The 20,956-nt window shown below is 44.6% G+C and overlaps 1 pseudogene; it reads right to left on the bottom strand.

Moving 5' to 3' along the window:
- The window catches only part of LOC116957264 (uncharacterized), a 28,606-nt pseudogene extending 8,465 nt beyond the window's left edge, over positions 1-20,141 (bottom strand).
- Positions 20,142-20,956: the final 815 nt, after the last annotated feature.

Consider the following 20,956-nt stretch of genomic DNA (forward strand, 5'->3'; position numbering starts at 1 on the left):
CATTAAACTAATTTTAATGGTACAGTATATTTTTCAAGTAGTGGTACCCCAAACTTTCGCAGCTTTTATAAATTCCCTTTTCACCCCATCAATAGGTAAACTCCCCCCCCCCCACCCCCGCGCCAAACGGCAAGTCCACCGGCACGTACACCACGTCTTTTCTAAAATCGGCCAATCAAATGCTAATTTTTATCCTAATTTATTTGTCAGGACACCTTGTTTGCTCGCACACAGCTTAAAGGTCCGCGGTCTGAGAGTGGTTGTGTTTCGCTCCAGCGCTGTCCTCGAGACAGCCTGGTCCCTTCGCCTGATGAAGGCCGCTTGTGTTGTGGCCGAAACGTCGTGATTTTTGTTATTTTATTTTTTACCTATGTGACTTTACCCAATAGAACCAAAGAATATGGATCCTTGCAGTCACGAAAGCGTTCAATCTAGCATTGGGAGCTTGCGTGGAGGCCTCATTCGTGTGCAATTTTTTTCGTGACTTTCCTGGCCCCAGGCTGTAAATGGTTGAGGGGCACCGCAGGCGGTCAGGCTTGCTTCAACCCTTGGTTGTGAACATCCAGACGTTAATCAGCAAGGACCATTTCTTGTCCTAGTTCACCAACATATAAGACGTCATGCAAAATTCTCATGAGTGTTGTTGTGGAGAATGTATCTACTAGATGTGCTCTGCCTTGTAACCGAATACAAATCTGTACCAAAAATGAATTTCAAATGTGCACTTAAAATTACTTCCTTGCTATGAAGCAGATCAGCAGACACGACATCTTTCATTTATCGATCTCTCTATGAAACAAAGGAATGTTTTACACAAACTAAAACTAGCATAGCCTTCTGGGAGTGCATCATTGATTCAGTGCAAGCCACCTGTGGACTCTTATTGGTGCACAACATCTCAAAAGCAGCCGGGCTGCTTCAACCGATAGTTTCGAACATCCAGACGTTAATCAGCAAGGAGCATTTCTAGACCTAGTTAGACAAAATCTACGTCAACACGTAATACAAAATTATAATTCGTGTTGAAGAGAATGTATCTCCTCTACGTGTAACTGATTAATGATCCGAGTGTGCTCCCTATTTCAAAGACAATGAGTTGCTCCAGAGGAAGATGCTTCCTGAAAACACAAAAATACCCTTTGACCTGTATCACAAGAACAATGAGCCTCACCTGAGTTATCTGTACAGGTTACTTCCAAAACACACACTTTGTCCTAACATCAGTTAATCAATGTTTGACCCTTAGACAAAATGTTACATGTACGCACACAATCAGACAAGTATTAATTCTAAATTATTGTGTAATTTTAACAAAATTTTATTACTTCACTGAAATATACTGTATCAGGTTACATCGTATTAACAAGAAGATATTTAAAAAAAATACGCACCATCTGCTTAACAGTGTATGTACAACATACGCACCATCTGCTTAACAGTGTATGTACAACATACTATTGTGTCATTAAAAACGAGTAGGCCATTGCATGCTGGCGTCTGGGTCAAAATTGATCAAATTCTAAACATTACCTACAAACTCCACAACCAAGATGCCACGTCAATAATCGCCCCCTACTGACAGGCTCTTGTCCACATACAGGCCGGTGCAGGGCCACCACCTTGTGCCACACAGGGGCAGCTGCTACTTGGGGGTGCTCTTCCAGTGTTTGAGACGAGATATGATACAAAACTCCGAATTGCCAGAGGCGATTAAGCAAGCACCATCTAAATGCAATTATGATAACATACTCAACGCTTGGGAGCTTATTGGTTCTCGCTCCTGGTTAGAAATCTACCCAACCCACAGGTCCACAAAGACTGGCCGCTCTTACCCTGCAGGTTGAACCTAGGAATTGAGTGTTCAACTTCACATTCTTGTCATTAAAGGCCTGTGACGAAGGTCCATTTATTGGAGCAACATCTTCTCAAGCTTACACATCTACCGGGTCTCCATTTGACTTAATATTGTCTCGGAGGAAGTCCACCCACACCTCCACTTCCACAAACTGCTGGGCGTTGCCTCGCTCTGCCTCAGTCAGAATTCTCCTCCTGCTTCACGTTGCCTCCATCGATGTGAAGGTCCCATTTTGGAGTTGAAACTTCATCTTCACATTTTACCCTCACTTCTTCGCTCTTCATCATCACTTCTTCATATTTCAACTCGATACCTTTAAAAGTGTCCAAGCCGGGATTTTCTTCTGGTTGTTTCATGAGGGATGGACTCATTGCGGCACTTTGACTTTCACAAGCTGATTTCAGACTCCATCCCTTGTGGATCTTCTGATGCTTGTGCGTTCTCTGGTGTTTTTGAAGATTTGATGACTGTGCAAACGCCTTCCCACACACACTGCACTTGAAGGGTTTCTCTGCCGTGTGTGTTCTCTGGTGTGTTACAAGAGTAGATGAATCTGAAAACGACTTCCCACACACACTGCACTTGAAGGGTTTCTCTCCCGTGTGTTCTCTGGTGTTTTTGAAGATTTGATGACTGTGCAAACGCCTTCCCACACACACTGCACTTGAAAGGTTTCTCTCCCGTGTGTGTTCTCTGGTGTGTTACAAGAGTAGATGAATCTGAAAACGACTTCCCACACACACTGCACTTGAAGGGTTTCTCTCCCGTGTGTGTTCTCTGGTGTGTTACAAGAGCAGATGACTGTGAAAATGCCTTCCCGCACACACTGCACTTGAAGGGTTTCTCTCCCGTGTGAGTTCTCTGGTGCAAGGTCAAATGGTCAGTACGATCCGTCCTGTATGCACACCGGTCGCATTGATGCCTTTTTGCACAGAGCTGCACCGAGTGCCTTTGCTCCATCAGACAAATTCTGCAGAGGAAGCGACAGCTGCAGAGAGAAAAAACAATATCCACACCATCTACACGTCAGTATCGAGGCACAGAGGAATGCATATATACAGTCAAACATGACTTACATGTCTATACTTATTCATATATTCATGTTATAGTGAAAAAGTGTCCCAAATTCATCACATGGGCTGTTATGGCACACAATTAGAGGGCAAATGTTCATAAACATGCCTGGAAGCCCTAGTATCTTCAAAATGAATGTTAACCCAAAACTCAGAGCACACAATTTCGGCTGTGTGGCTTCAAAAGGAATATTTATGAAAGCTAAATTCAGCTGACATAGCAAAGGGTGTTGAAAATAATACTGTTTGTGTTATGCAGAAATGCATAAATTAACGTTCAATCGCAACTTTGAGGTGTGAAGCCAGGCACAGATGTCCTTGAATGCTGTTATGAACAGTTCCAACTTCAGCTGCACGTGTGCGGTGATAACTTCCTGACTCCATTCTTACAAAAAGTTCCAGAGGAAAACAAAAATAAACTGTTTTGATATAACCTCCATGCTCAATAGAGTTAATAGACTCTACTGCAAATAAAAACTTGACCCTGTCACACACTCAGAGGTGGAGCCAGGATTTTCAGGTAGGAGGGGCAACCCCTTCAGCAATCAAAAATGATAGGAGTTGTTAGTAAGTAAGGAGTTGTTAGTAAGGAGTTGTTACTAAGTAAGGACCTGTCCTACGCTTTTTATTCAACGCGTGTGATAGGCATCACCGCTCCCTGAAGGTGTTTGCCATCAGGGAAGTCATATTCTTGGTTCTTTCGGTATTATTTTATTGTTTCCCTTCTACGTGACTTTACCGAAAGAAGCAATAATATGAATCCTTGCAGTCACGAAAGCTTTAAATCAGGCAAGTCGTGTACTGTATACGCAACTGCGCACAATTCTGTGAGTCGCTTGTAACTGCTTTGCCGTTAATTATTGCCAATTATGGACTTGGACTGTTGTCCTCTTATAGAGTCCCTGGCACGTAATAATATGCCACATGGTGGCAGTGGGGGTCGCAAAATGCTGATTTATCTATATTTATAAAAGGGAAATGTGTGCATATGTGTGTCTGTTCGAAATGTTTAGCATACTTCCCAACATGCAACACCATTGAAATTTGGCATGTGGGTAGGTTCCATACTGTACACAATGTAGAAAGTATAAAAATAGACTTTTGTATTTTTTTTTTGGGGGGGGGGGGGGGAAATGACCGTGGAGTGTGTGACGTCAACCCACAACACACCTGAGTTAAGCGCTCTGCAATGCCTGAGTTAAGCGCTCTGCTGGATCTCCTCTCTGTTTCAAAGAACAAATTTGACCTCAGGTCTTCGCTCATTTACCAGCTTCACATTCCCTATTGCCGTACAAAAACTGGAGGAAGGGCCTTTGCTATTGATGCCCCCAGGGTCTGGAATGCTATTGCCAATACACTGCAACTTGAATCGCTACCAATGAGATCTTCTCTCAAAACTGCTCTAGAGGAGTTGTACACCCCGAGCTGCCACTGCTATTCATTGGCGTAAAATAAAATGTTTTGCTCCAGATGATGCTGCAAAGTATTATCTGTATTTTGATTTAGCGTGCTGATCTTAAAGGTGTATTGAAAAATTTGATACTCCGACTGATGCTTCTGTTTATGTGGAGTAACTCATGCAGCCAGCTATGGCTCTAGGGTTTGGTGTTACATGTTATTTATGTAGTTCATTGTAAAAATTCGGTCACAGTCCCTGTAATCACTGTTACGTTGCAATTATGGCTTTATTTTTTGGTGATTTGGAACGTTTTTTGGTTTGGACATGTTTGTTTGTTTGTTGTAGTAGAGTTAGACTGATGGCCTTAATCTAAGTTTTATTTTGGTTGTTGTTGTTATTTGACTTGCATCCCACCGGGATTTTTTGCACACAGCGTTGGTGTATGGTGCTTTTTTCAGGAATATTTTGCTGTTTATTTTCATGTATTTTCTGTTTGCAGTCACATAGTCACTTTAAGATGTTTTTCTTGTTCGTGTTTTTGTTTTTTTGTTTGTTGTGGATGCACCCGATTCAAGAGCCGAATGGCTCACAGGGCTATACCAAAATAAAGAAACTGAAAAAAAAACTGAATGCTTACCTCCACCATATAGCTCTTTGCGCGCCGTGCTTCTAGAGCTGTTAACAGTGTGCCGAGAGATTTTAGGTGGCGCTTTGCTCCTGGCCGATGAAGCCATTGGCTTCTCGGAGGTTCAATACATATCCGTGCGAAGAACGGGTAGAACTGCTATCTTAAATATGAAGCAGAACATTACATCTGTTTGTTTGTGTGAAGCAGCAAAACCTCTCCAACGCTGAGCTCTGGCGTCATGAAATTTTCACAGCCACGCGTCTAGAGTGAACACCGCCACGCGTCTAGAGTCAACACCCCCACGCGTCTAGAGTGAACACCGCCACGCGTCTTGAGTGAGCACCGCCACGCGTCTAGAGTGAACACCGCCACGCATCTAGAGTGAACACCGCCACGCGTCTAGAGTGAACACCGCCACGCGTCTAGAGTGAACACCGCCACACGTCTGGAGTGAACACCGCCGCACGTCTGGAGTGAACACCACCACGCATCTAGAGTGAACACCACACATCTAGAGTGAACACCACCACGCGTCTAGAGTGAACACCACCACGTGTCTAAAGTGAACACCACCACGCGTCTAAAGTGAACACCACCACGCGTCTAGAGTGAACACCACACATCTAGAGTGAACACCACCACGCGTCTAGAGTGAACACCGCCACACATCTAGAGTGAACACCGCCACGTGTCTAGAGTGAACACCACCACGTGTCTAGAGTGAACACCACCACGTGTCTAAAGTGAACACCACCACGTGTCTAAAGTGAACACCACCACGCGTCTAGAGTGAACACCACACATCTAGAGTGAACACCACCACGCGTCTAGAGTGAACACCGCCATGCGTCTAGTGTGAACACTGCCACGCGTCTAGTGTGAACACCACCACGTGTCTAAAGTGAACACCACCACGCGTCTAGAGTGAACACCACCACGCGTCTAGAGTGAACACCACCACGCTGTTGACAAGCCCCACCTTGTTGTTATTGTTGTTGTGGGCAGGTCGCTTCTGAAAACAAGAGTGTTACAGCAGCTCAATGCGGGCGTGGCCTGGTAAAAATAAATAAATAAAAACTGTGAATATTTTAAATAAAACAAAGTAAGAAAGTAGCATGCCAGGTGAAGAGAAATTAAAAATTAAGCAAGATACTCTTTGGTTCTTTCGGTAAAGTCATGTGGAAAAAAAATTAAATTACTATTTTCAGTTTCATTCATTTGGTATAGCTCTGTGAGCCCTTCGGCTCTTGAATCGGGTGCAACCGCAACAAACAAAAACACGAACAAGAAAACATCTTGAAGTGACTATGTGACTGTGCAAATAGAAAATCCAGGAAAAAACAGCAAAATATTCCAGAAAAAGCACCGTACACCAACGCTGTGTGCAAATAGCATACGACGTTTCGATTGCAACACAAGCAATCATCATCAGGTACAAATGAAAGAGAAAACAAACCTAGAAAACTTAGAAACGTACGGGAACACAACACAAAGAGTCGGCTAACATAAGTCAACACCCCACCTGGTTGATAACGTTCTTCCAAAGATTGCTCAATTTGAGAGACAAAACACAGACACGGAGACACATACACAGAGAGAGATAACACAAAGACACACAGAGAGAGATACACACATAGGCAACGCCTCTGTTTCGAGGCCTTAAATAGCGAGAGAGGGGTGGTACAGAAATTAGCATGTCAATGCAAGGGCGTAGCCATGGAGTCAACATTGGGGGGGACCAAATCTTCCAGGGGGTCTGGGGTCCCCCCCCCAGAAAAAAATGTAAATTTGAAAACTAATTTCCTGCCATTTCCTGCGTAAAATATTAAAAAAATTCACTAACACATGGGATGGAATTTGTTTTATTTGATACAATGTCAAATATTGTATTGTATTACATTGCTCTATTATTACTTTTTTTACCTTTTCTTGTTTCATAGTATGTAATGGCAGAGATTAAGGATTCATAAAGTACAACGCAATCATATAAACAGAAATCTATGCATTGTTATATGAAGACAAGTCCAGATTTTGTGGCCAAGGTTTAGCAAATTGTTTTTATTAACATAGCAATTATTATATTTAAAAAATATTTTTATAGCAATATATTGGGGGGGAAATTTTGAGCATATTTGATTATTGGGAGGGGGGTGTGTGTCGCCCAATATATATTATAATTATTATAATATATTATAATTACGGCCTTGTGTCAATGAGAGATTTAGAGCTTTGGTGACTGCAGTAAATAATAACAGGACACACAGAGAGAGAGAAAGCACACTTAATCAAACAAACTGAGTAAAATTTGGAAATATAATGCAATGCAACACAGAGAGTCGGTCAACACACAATTAACGCATAGCCTGGTCGATTACATTCTTACAAAGATTGCTCAACTAAGCAAGAGAATTGAAGCAAACGTGATCAGGCGAGGACAGGAGGCAAGGCCCCGTGTGGTTAGGCCCCACGCTGTAAAGTTCCAACCTGGACATCGCTTCCATGCTCGCTGCTACTCAATTGACATCCCTACGAGAGATAGAGCGAGGCTCTACCTCGGTAAACAACAACCACCACAACCACCACCACCACAACCATCACAACAACAACCACCACAACCACAACAACCACCACAACAACCACCACCACAACCACCACCACAACCATCACAACAACAACCACCACGACCACAACAACAACCACCACAACAACCACAACAACCACAACCACAACAACCACAACAACCACCACAACCACTACAACCACCACAACAACCACCACAACAACCACCACAACAACCACAACCACCACAACCGCGATGAGAATTTCTCAACTCGAATTTCAGTTCACGCGTGAAGCGGCAGCTTCATGTTTCCTCGTGACGTCACGCGGCAGCAGGTACCGTGACGTCACTTCCGGGGTACAAGACACTCTCCTCCCACACTAAACGGACGGCTTTAACGAACACATTATGTTAATGAGCGTGCAGTCAACGGGCGTAGCTTTGCCCAAATAAGGATTGGCACCGGAACAGAAATCGGCAGCGGCCGAACGGAGGTGACGTAACGCTCAAGAGAGCGGTTGTCGGGTGTGGCTGACATGACGTCACTAGCGAGGCCAACCGCCCCCTCGCGTTTGACGCGGATGAGGTCATGCTGAGCGGTGACAGAAGGGGAGCGGCAGTGACGTGGTGAGCGCCTCGCTCCCGACCAGCCGAGTTCCATTCCCGCTCGTGGCCAAAACCGCCAGTGACGATTTTCTGAACCGGTCCTGAGCCTCCCCTACGTCGACTCAACCTCAAATGAGTACCCGGTGCGGTGTGTAGTAAACATCGCTACTAGGGAGACAAAGGCGGCCCGGCGTGGTGCTGGTCACCCACCCCCTCGTGTGCCGTCTCACCCTTAATAGGTGCTCGCTTACAGCATTTGCCCCAACAGTCTGTGCAGGCTACACGGGGGATCTTTGTATTTATGTGTTGGGAGCAAGTTTGAGTGGCGTGTAGCCGTGGGAGCTGAACGGGCGCCTGCTGCTACTGACAGTCGGTGACTACGGTTGGACAGACGCTGATAGACAGACAAGACAGGTGGACAGACACAAACAAGAGGAACACAGAGACAGAGAAAGATAGACAGAGAGACACAGGCAGAGAGAGACACAGAGGGGAACAGAGACACAGACGGACAGAGAGATGTGCCAGTTAAAAGGGTAAAACCTATTCCTATATCTTGTTTCTGGCAAAGGAGGTCTCATAATGTAAATGCTCACCCCGAGCCCTCAATACTCTGATAGTGCGCTGTTTTTTTAGTTGTACGCCTTTTGGCGTCTTCTGGTCCAACACCAATGGAGACTAGGCTCTAAGAAAAGCTGTCTCGGGTGTGGACCAATCAAATTCAAAGACAGTGCATATTATTATCAGAGTTGTCTTTTTTGTTTGCATTTTGACTGCTTGTGTTGTGGTCATTGCAAACATGATGCCTTGAATAAAGGTGTCAGTTTTTGTGCCAGTTAAAAGGGTAAAACCTATTCCTATATGTTGAACAAACTTAACTCGCTCCATTGAAAGATTCCTCAATCTTTGCCCATCCCCAGAAGTCGTTCTAGTTTCTAATTATTTCATTGTGTGTGGTGTGTACGTGTAAGCAATGTACACAGCTATGAACAAGATCAGCAAACAAGACGTCTTTCATACTTTGGTTCTTTGGGTAAAGTCACGCAGGTAGAAAAAATAAAATAATAAAAAATAAATCGCGACGTTTCGATCGCAACACGAGCGGTCGTCCTCAAGTGAAAACATCCAGACATTGTCGCGGCAGAAGTCACGTGAGCTACGGCACGTGACAAAGATAAGGTGACCCCCCCCCCCCGCCGTGGCTCACCCCGCTCAGCTGAGCATCGTTTTACTGCGGTGGGCTCACGCGAAATTTATTTCTGTAAGACGAAGGTACTTTGAAAACCCACTGGCTACTCTCTTTTATATAAGCGCACAACTTCATCTGTGACGAACGCTGTACTTTCCATCGTTTTCATGCAGGGGGCTCTGCAAATCTACGCACCCCCTGCATGAACAGTGGAGGCGCAGGGACAGACGTTCGATCGCGTTGGAATCGATCTGCAGACGGCGGTCTTCTCGCACGGCCATCTCTGTGTCACCTCATCTCGATCCCACGATCCCAACCAGGTGAAAGTCCGCATCGAACCGAATCCCCGGCAAGACCATCTACTTAACGACGTGAGAAAATTCACACCAAATGTCGTTTTCAAATAAGTCTTCCACATGTAAAATGAGATAAGCTTTTAATGAAGAAATACAATTATCTAATTCAAAACAATACAATTCTAAGCTGTTTCATTTTAAAACTTCAAAACGGAGCATCGAGAGCTTGCATGGAGGTGTCGTTCGTGTGCAATTTTTTTCGTGACTTTCCTGGCCCAAGGCCGTAAATGGTTGTGAGGGGCGCCGCAGGCGGTCAGGCTTGCTTCAACCCTTGGTTGTGAACATCCAGACGTTAATCAGCAAGGAGCATTTCTAGTCCTCGTTCACGAACATATAAGACGTCATGAAAAATTCTAATGAGTGTTGTTGTGGGGAATGTATCTACTAGATGTGCTCTGCCTTGTAACCGAATACAAATCTGTACCAAAAATGCATTTCAAATGTGCTCTTAAAATTACCTCCTTGCTATGAAGCAGATCAGCAGACACGACATCTTTCATTTATCGATCTCTCCACGAAACAAAGGAATGTTTACCACAAACTATATCTAGCACAGCCTTCTGAGAGTGCATCATTGATTCAGTGCAAGCCACCTGTGGACTCTTATTGGTGCACAGCGTATCAAAAGCAGCCGGGCTGCTTCAACCGATAGTTTCGAACATTCAGACGTTAATCAGCAAGGAGCATTTCTAGACCCAGTAAGACAAAATCTACGTCAACACATAATACAAAATTATAATTCGTGTTGTAGAGAATGCATCTCCCCTACGTGTAACTTTTGAGTGGTATGCCTTGTAACTGATTAATGATCCGAGTGTGCTCCCTATTTCAAAGAAAAATAGTTGCTCCAGAGGAAGATGCTTCCTGAAAACACAAAAATACCCTTTGACCTGTATCACAAGAACAATGAGTCTCACCTGAGTTATCTGTACAGGTTACTTCCAAAACACACACTTTGTCCTAACATCACTTATTCAATGTTTGACCCTTATAGACAAAATGATACATGTACGAACACAATCAGACAAGCATTAATTATAAATTATTGAGTCATTTTAACAAAATTTTATTACTGCACTGAAATATACTGTATCAGGTTACATCGTATTAACAAGAATATATTTTTAAAAAAATACACACCGTCTGCTTAACAGTGTATGTACAACATACTATTGTCATTAAAAACGAGTAGGCCATTGCATGCTGGCGTCTGGGTCAAAATTTACCAAATTCTAAACATTACCTACAAACTCCACAACTGAGACGCCACATCAACCATCGCCCCCTACTGACAGGCTCTTGTCCACATGCAGGCCGGTGCAGGGCCACCACCTTGTGCCACACAGGGGCTGCTGCTACTTGGGGATGCTCTTCGAGTGTTTGAGACGAGATACGATAAATAAACTCCGAATTGCCAGAGGCGATTAAGCAAGCACCATATAAATGCAATTATTAGAACAGTGAATGCTTGGGAGCTTATTGGCTCTCGCTACTGGTTTGAGATCTACGCAACCCACAGGTCCACAAAGACTGGCCGCTCTTACCCTGCAGGTTGCACCTAGGAATTGAGTGTTCAACTTCACATTCTTGTCATTGAAGGCCTGTGACAAAGGTGCATCTATTGGAGCGACATCGTCTCTGCCTTACACATCTACCGGGTCTCCATTTGACTTTGTATTGTCTAGGAAGTCCACCCACACCTCCACTTCCACAAACTGCTGGGAGTTGCCTCGCTCTGCCTCGCAGTCAGAATTCTCCTCCTGCTTCACCTTGCCTCCATCGATGTGAAGGTCCGATTTTGGAGTTGAATCTTCATCTTCACATTTGACCTTCACTTCTGCGCTCTTCACCATCACTTCTTCACATTTCACCTTCACCTCTTCATATTTCACCTCTATACCTTTAAAAGTGTCCAAGCTGGGATTTTCTTCCAGTTCTTGATTCATGAGGGATGGGCTCATTGCAGCACTTTGACTTTCACAAGCTGATTTCAGACTCCACTCCTTGTGGATCTTCTGATGCTTGTGAGTTTTCTTGTGTTTTTGAAGATGTGGTGACTGTGAAAACACCTTCCCACACAGACTGCAATTGAAGGGTTTCTCTCCCGTGTGTGTTCTTTGGTGTACATGAAGATTTGATGAACGTGTAAACGCCTTCCCACACACACTGCACTTGAAGGGTTTCTCTCCTGTGTGTGTTCTCTGGTGTGCTACAAGAGCAGATGAATCTGAAAACGCCTTCCCACACACACTGCACTTGAAGGGTTTCTCTCCCGTGTGTCTTCTCTGGTGTCTTACAAGAGTAGGTGACTGTGCAAACGCCTTCCCACACACAGTACACTTGAAAGGTTTCTCTCCCGTGTGTGTTCTCTGGTGTGTTACAAGAGTAGATGAAAGTGTAAACGCCTTCCCACACACACTGCACTTGAAGGGTTTCTCTCCCGTGTGTGTTCTCTGGTGTACATGAAGATTTGATGAATCTGAAAATGCCTTCCCACACACATTGCACTTGAAGGGTTTCTCTCCCGTGTGTGTTCTCTGGTGTGTTACAAGAGTAGATGAAACTGAAAACGCCTTCCCACACGCACTGCACTTGAAGGGTTTCTCTCCTGTGTGAGTTCTCTGGTGCAAGGTCAAATTTCCAGTACGATCCGTGCTGTATGCACACAGGTTGCATTGTTGCCTTTTTGTACCGAGCTGCGCCGAGTGCCTTTGCTCCATTAGACAAATTCTGCAGAGGAAGCAACAGAGGAAGCGACAGCTGCAGACAGAAAAAAACGTATGTCCACACCATCTACACGTCAGTATTGATGCACAGAGGAATGCATACACACAGTCACACGTGACTTACATGTCTATACTTATTCATATATTCATGATATAGTGAAAAAGTGTCCCAAATTCATCACAAGGGCTGTTATGGCACACAATAAGAGGGCAAATGTCATAAACGTGCCTGGAAGCCCTCGTATCTTCAAAATGAATGTTAACCCAAAACTCCGAGCACACAATTTCGGCTGTCTGGCTTTAAAAAAAATATTAATGAAAGCGAAATTCAGCTGACATAGCAAAGGGTGTTGAAAATAATACTATTTGTGTTGTGCAGAAATGCATAAATTAATGTTCAATTGCAACTTAGAGGTGTGAAGCCAGGCACAGATGTCCTTGAATGCTGGGATGGACAGTTCCGACTTCAGCTGCACGTGTGCTGTGATAACTTCCTGACTCCATTCTTACAAAGAGTTCCATAGAAAACTAAAATAAACTGTTTTGATATAACCGCCGTGCTCAATATAGTTAATAGAGTTTACTGCAAATACAAACTTGACCCTGTCACACACTCAGAGGTGGAGCCAGGATTTTCAGGTAGGAGGGGCAACCCCTTCAGCAAATTAAAAATGATAGTTGTTAGTAAGTAAGGAGTTGTTAGTAAGGAGTTGTTAGTGAGTAAGGAGTTGTTAGTAAGGAGTTGTTAGTAAGTAAGGAGTTGTTACTAAGGAGTTGTCCTATGCTTTTTATTCGATGCGTGTGATAGGCATCACGCTCGCTGAAGGTGTTTGCCATCAGGGAAGTCGTGTACTGAATACGCAACTGCACACAATTGTGAATTTGTGTCTGTTTGAAATGTTCAGCATACTTCCAAACATGCTACAAACTTGACATTTGTAATGTGGGTAGCTTCCAGATTGGACACAATGCACAAAGTATTAAAATATATTTTTGTATTTTAGGGGAGTGGGGGAATTGACCATGGAGTGTGTGGCGTCAACCCGCAACACAGATAAGGGATTATGAAATTTGAAATTTATCCAAGACAAGAATCCAAGTCCCAGGCGAAGCCAGGTAGTGAAGCTAGTTACTAATAAACCCCAATGATCCGATCGAAATTAGGGATTTCAATCGGACCATTGGGGAAGTACGTGCCACCACACCCCCACTGGCTCCACCACTGTCACACACTGGCATGGTTCACAGGTGGTGGTGTGTCCAGACCCACGCCTGGCCACTTTCACCTGCTCAGAATTAATGCTTCCTCACTCCACCAAGTAGAGTGAACACCGCCACGCCTCCAGAGTGAACACCGCCACGTGTCTAGAGTGAACACCGCCAAGCGTCTTGAGTGAACACCGTAACGCGTCCAGAGTGAACCCCGCCACGTGTCCAGAGTGAACACCGCCACGTGTCCAGAGTTAACACCGCCACGCATCCAGAGTGAACACCGCCACGCGTCCAGAGTGAACACCTCCACGCATCCAGAGTGAACACCTCCACGCGTTTAGAGTGAACACCGCCATGCTGTTGACAAGCCCCACCTTGTTGTTATTGTTGTTGTGGGCAGGTCGCTTTTGAAAACAAGAGGAGTACAGCAGTTGAACGCGGGCGTGGCCTGGTAAAAAAATTAAATAAAAACTGTGAATATTTAAAATAAAACAAAGTAACAAAGTAGCAAGCCAGGTGAAGAGAAATTAAAACTTAAGCAAGATAGTCTTTGGTTCTTTCGGTAAAGTCACGTGGAAAAAAACTAAATAAATAAAATAATATTTTCAGTTTCATTTATTTGGTATAGCTCTGTGAGCCCTTCGGCTCTTGAATCGGGTGCAACCGCAACAAACAAAAAACAAAAACACGAACAAGAAAACATCTTGAAGTGACTATGTGACTGTGCAAATAGAAAATCCAGGAAAAAACAGCAAAATATTCCAGAAAAAGCACCGTACACCAACGCTGTGTGCAAATAGCATACGACGTTTCGATTGCAACACAAGCAATCATCATCAGGTACAAATGAAAGAGAAAACAAACCTAGAAAACTTAGAAAGTACTGCAATACAACACAAAGTCGGCTAACATAACAGTCAACAACACCCCACCTGGTTGATTACGTTCTTCCAAAGATTGCTCAATTTGAGAGACAAAACACAGACACAGAGACACAGACAGAGAGAGATAACACAAAGACACACAGAGAGAGATACACACATAGGCAACGCCTCTGTGTCGAGGCCTTAAATAGCGAGAGAGGGGGGGGGGTAGAGAAATTAGCAAGTCATTGCAAGGCCGTAGCCATGGAGTCAACATTGGGGGGGGACCAAATTTTCCAGGGGGTCTGGGGTCCCCCCCCCCCCAGAAAAAAATGTAATTTGAAAACTAATTTCCTGCCATTTCCTGCATAAAATATTTTAAAAATTCACTAACACATGGGTTGGAATTTGTTTTATTTGATACAATGTCTAATATTGTATTGTATTACATTGCTCTGTTTTTTCTTTTTTACCTTTTCTTGTTTCATAGTATGTAATGGCAGAGATTAGGGATTCATAAAGTACAACGCAATCATATAAACAGAAATCTATGCATTGTTATATGAAGACAAGTCCAGATTTTGTGGCCAAGGTTTAGCAAATTGTGGTTTTTATTAACATAGCAATTATTATTTAAAAAACATATTTTCATAGCAATATATTGGGGGGGACATTTTGAGCATATTTTATTATTGGGAGGGGGGTGTTGTTGTATATGAGCCTTTTCTAAAATTGATATTAACAATAATATTTGCATTATATATATTTTTTTACAAACAAACAAAATAATCAATAAAACCCGTAAGCCAGGCACACTAAAAACCAGATGTCGATCATAAACAGACCATTAAAAAATAAAGAAATAATAAAACTCTCGAGGTGAGCATGTTAGCAGCTATCTGTGAAGATCTCCAGATGAACAAGAGTTTGATGTGCCCTAAGGGAGGTCACGCAGAGGGAAGCCCTCCGCAAGCCAGAAACGAGGACGCCCACGGGTTAAACCATATATTTTTTTTTCCTTTGTCATTAAAACAACGGTTCAAATTTAAAATGCAATAACAAGAATAAGCTAAAGTAAGCGGTCCTTGCGCTCACTCCAATCAAGACCAGGCCACCAGATACATCAGTGAATTATTATCCAATAATTAATTCGCGATCAAATGATTTTCACCTTTAATACTTTTACTGTTAAAACAAAGCTTGGAGACAAAATACCGAGTCACATCAAAGGTTATCGAGAAGGAATGAGGTGAACGGGCAAACTTACAAAAGAGTTTAAACAATATCCCAAGCAACCCCGACCACCTTTATCACAAGGGGCCATCTGGAAAAGCCAGCTGGGTTTGATGAGGAGACACACCCCACCCCACACATGGCAACCAGGCAAACAAAGTTTTAAAGAAAATTGCAATATAATATTAATAATAACGTGTTAACCTTAAACGATATTCCATTATAGAACCTTACAGAACCAAGGGATATGGATTCCAACAATCTGGAAACGGACCTCTTAAACTCAGGATGAAAATTATTTTTCTTTCTAATAACTCCATCATATCAATGCGAACCTCGGTAACCCGAGAGGGGTGTCGGGAGGACGTAGTTACAAACACGAGTCTTGGCGAACATGGGACCAAATGATATTTGAGAAATATAAAGTCGAAAGTATAAAGAGATAGGTACTCCCGACCACCTTTGTCTCTCCCGAAGAGCGCGAGAGAGGAATTTCACGCCAGGGCAAACAGATCGTTATCGCAGGAGCCATCTGTACAACCACACGAACTCACACACACAGACCCCGCCCCCCCCTTTTCCACTGCGCAGAGATAATTGTCTTTGAATATAACGGTCAGCCGCATTTTCAAAAGTCAGTGAAGTTAAGTCAAGAGTCAAGACAGATCAGCGAGTCAAGACGTCCACAGGACGAGCAGTCGCATGGAGCGGCTGGCTCCGAGCCTCGCTGAGTAGCGATGATCGCCGAGTGGCGATATATCAACAAAAGTGAGCCATACAGCAGTGGAGGAAACCTGCTGTCAGCGAACCAGCACGGGCGCGTTCGCGCACTTCAACAGAGAGAGCACGTGCGACTCAACTCACTCAACTGAAGAAAAAGCTTGGCCAGCCGCCAACAAAGTATCAGCGAATCAGCGCTGAGAGCGCTCGAGCATCTCCACGAGGAAAGCACGTGCAACGTGGCTCAACCAGCAGCGGAAAAGCACGAGCAGCCGCCAACAACTTCAGCAAACCAGTGACCAAGCGCGTGCGACTTGAGTTATACAGCAGTGGAAGAAACCTGCTGTCAGAGAGCCGCCAACAACCTCAACAAAGAGAGCGCGTGCGACTCGGCTCACTCAGCAGAAGAAAAACTTGACCTGTCGCCCGCGAGTGCAGCGTCAGATACTACAGCAGTGGAGGAAACTGCTGTCAGCGAATCAGCACGGGCGCGTTCGCGCATCTTCAAGGAGAAAGAGCGCGGCCAGCAACGCCAAGCAAGAGCGTGCAGCAGCTCAGCCAGCAGTGGAGAGAAACTGCTATCAGCGAACCAGCACGGGCGCGTTCGCGCATCTTCAAGGAGAGGGAGCGCGCGCCACCAGCGTGCCATCAGCACCAGCACCAGCGCGTGCCAACAGCGCGCCACCAGCGTGCCACCAGCACCAGCATTAGCACCAGCGCGTGCCAACAGCGCGCCACCAGCGTGCCACCAGCACCAGCGCGTGCCAACAGCGTGCCACCAGCGTGCTACAGCGCGCAACTTCGCGTCACCAGGGCTGAGAGGGCAGCGGCCCCGCACTCAACACCCATCGGCGCGACGACGGCGAGCGTCGTGCTGACTCATCCAGCCAGCGGTGGACAGAAACTGTCAGTCGTTCGTATGCCCCTCCCCCACACTCCCTCCTCACTCCCCCACCGCTACACAACGAACAAACATTTTTTTTTGACAAGGAAATCAACCTAGGCGTTTGCTCAACGCAAGAAATCAACAACCCTCCCATTAAACATACAAGACTCATGATAACTGCGTCAACTATTAGCTGATAACGAAAAACATCGCCACCCATTGAGTTACATTGATGAGGCAATCAGAATTATTTCAGTCGAACGCTTTAATTGCATGATCGTTGATGAATTAATGAACGAACATCGCCGTGGTACTGTGCTGACGATTTCAAGCATAATAATTTCGCATATTAGAATGTGTTAAGGATTGGATACGAATCAAAGACCGAGTGCCATGTTGTGTAACAATTCAAGTATACGAGTTTGCATATTATAAAGTTAAGGTTTGATAGAATAGTTCGCATGTTTTTAATCTCTCTCTCAACAACCGATCGATTGCGCTACGCGTCGGGAATTAACCACAGGTGCCGCTATCGAGGTGAAACAACGCAATCGTGATGGTATCATGTTAACGCTGTGTTGAAATTCCAAAATCCCGAGATTGAGTTTTCATATTATCCAAAAATTAAATTTAGCTAGAAATAAAATTGATTAAAGCAGAAGGTTTGTGTGTGATTCTTCCTGAAATTCTGCATAATATTGTTCTGTGTATGAGATCTGAATCCTGGGGACCTATCATAAGCACACTATCACCACACATAATCCATAACACACATAATTCGTAATGTTCAATCGAGAGTAATCGTATCCTTATCGATAATACGGAATTAAAGAGCAGAGTCGAATCGACTCTCTCTCATTCATGCTCACAACGCCTGCGTCACTGCATACGATAAATTGCGTCATTCCAATTCATAGCACAATCCTAGTCACCGAGGCTCGACCTGATAATCCATAACGACCTGCATTATCCTAACCACGCCCACTCGCATAAATTAATACGATTATCTCTCGAATCAGTATAATTTATGCGCATAATTACACTAATTAACAAAATTTCGGATAAATTATGCAAATTTCAACTTTCATTTAATTTTCATTATTTTCATCAATTTTCATAAAACATATATACAACAGTGTGTGTCGCCCAATATATATTATAATTATTATAATATATTACAATTACGGCCTTGTGCCAATGAGAGATTGGAGCTTTGGTGACTGCAGTAAATAATAACAGGACACAGAGAGAAAGCACACTTAATCAAACAAACTGAGTAAAATTTGGAAATGTAATGCAATGCAACACAGAGAGTCGGTCAACACAAAATTAACGCATAGCCTGGTCGATTACATTCTTACAAAGATTGCTCAACTAAGCAAGAGAATTGAAGCAAACGCGATCAGGCGAGGGCAGGAGGCAAGGCCCTGCGTGGCTAGGCCCCGCGCTGTAAAGTTCCAACCTGGACATCGCTTCCATGCTCGCTGCTACTCAATTGACATCCCTACGAGAGAGAGCGAGGCTCTACCTCGGTAAACAACAACCACCACCACAACCACCAACACCACCACCACAACCACCACCACAACCACCACCACAACAACCACAACAACCACAACCACCACAACCACCACCACAACCACCACCACAATCACCACCACAACAACCACAACCACCACAACAACAACCACCACAACAACAACCACCACAACAAAAACCACCACAACAACAACCACAACAACCACCACAACAACAACCACCACAACCGCGATGAGAATTTCTCACCTCGGATTTCAGTTCACGCACGAAGCGGCAGCTTCAGGTTTCCTCGTGACGTCACGCGGCAGCAGGTGACGTGACGTCACTTCCGGAATACAAGACACTCTCCTCCCACACTGAGCGGACGGCTTTAACGGACACATTATGTTAATGAGCGTGCAGTCACCGGGCGTAGCTTTGCCCAAATAAGGATTGGCACCGGAACAGAAATCGGCAGCGGCCGAACGGAGGTGACGTAACGCTCAAGAGAGCGGTTGTCGGGTGTGGCTGACATGACGTCACTAGCTAGGCCAACCGCCCCCTCGCGTTTGACGCCGATGAGGTCATGCTGAGCGGTGACAGAAGGGGAGCGGCAGTGACGTGTGAGCGCTGCGCTCCCGACCAGCCGAGTTCCATTCCCGCTCGTGGCCAACACCGCCAGTGACGATTTTCTGAACCGGTCCTGAGCCTCCCCTACGTCGACTCAGCCTCAAACGAGTACCCGGTGCGGTGTGTAGTAAACATCGCCACTAGGGAGACAAAGGCGGCCCGGCGTGGTGCTGGTCACCCACCCCCTCATGTGCCGTCCCACCCTTAATAGGTGCTCGCTAACAGCACTTGCCCCTACATTCTGTCCAAGCTATACGGGGGATCTTTGTCTTTGTGTTAGGTGCTCACTAACAGCAGTTGCCCCTACAGTCTGTCCAGGCTATACGGGGGATCTTTGTCTTATGTGCTCACTAACAGCACTTGCCCCGACATTCTGTCCAAGCTATATGGGGGATCTTTGTCTTTGTGTTAGGTGCTCACTAACAGCACTTGCCCCAACATTCTGTCCAAGCTATACGGGGATCTTTGTCTTTGTGTTAGGTGCTCACTAACAGCACTTGCCCCAACATTCTGTCCAAGCTATACGGGGGATCTTTGTCTTTGTGTGTTGGGAGCAAGTTTGAGTGGCGTGTAGCCGTGGGAGCTGAACGGGCGCCTGCTGCTACTGACAGTCGTTGACTACGGTTGGACAGACGCTGATAGACAGACACAGACAGACAAGACAGGTGGACAGACACAAACAAGAGGAACACAGAGACAGAGAAAGATAGACAGAGACAGAGAGACACAGGCAGAGAGAGACACAGAGGAGCACAGAGACACAGACGGACAGAGATGTTAAACTGAACTCGCTCCATTGAAAGAGATTCCTCAATCTTTGCCCATCCCCGGAAGTCATTCAAGTTTCTATTTAGTTCATTGTGTGTGGTGTGTATTTGTAGGCAATGTGGGATACCGATGTACAGAGATATGAACAAGATCAGCAGACAAGACGTCTTTCATACTCTTTGGTTCTTTCGGTAAAGTCACGTAGGTAGAAAAAATAAAATCAAATAATACAAAATAATCTTCTTTGGTTCTTTCGGTAAAGTCACAACGTAGAATGAGAATAAAATAATAAATTGATAAAATAAAATAACACAATAATATTCTCACGACGTTTTGGCCACAACACAAGCGGCCTTCATCAGGTGAAGGGACGAGACTGTCTGGTAGGACAGCACTGAAGTGAAAGAGCCACGTTCAGATCACGACCTTTAAGCTGTGTGAGAGGAAACAAAGCGCCTTGACAAAGGAATTAGCATATAATTTAGCATTGAAATGGCTGAGTGATTAGCTTGTGACTGGTCACAGAAATAGCTATGTTAAAAGTTAAAGCATACACATCCGCAGAGGCACCCCTTGATAAAGGAATTAGCATATAATTTAGCATTGAAATAGCTAAGTTAAAGCATACACATCCGCAGAGGCACCCCTTGACAAAGGAATTAGCATAGAATTTAGCATTGAAATAGCTGAGTGATTAGCTTGTAACTGGTCACAGAAATAGCTACGTTAAAGTC

The sequence above is a fragment of the Petromyzon marinus genome, chromosome 71 (genome assembly GCF_048934315.1).
Source record: "Petromyzon marinus isolate PM22_M1 ecotype Great Lakes invasive population chromosome 71, UKy_Petmar_22M1.pri1.0, whole genome shotgun sequence".
Lineage (NCBI taxonomy): Eukaryota > Metazoa > Chordata > Hyperoartia > Petromyzontiformes > Petromyzontidae > Petromyzon > Petromyzon marinus.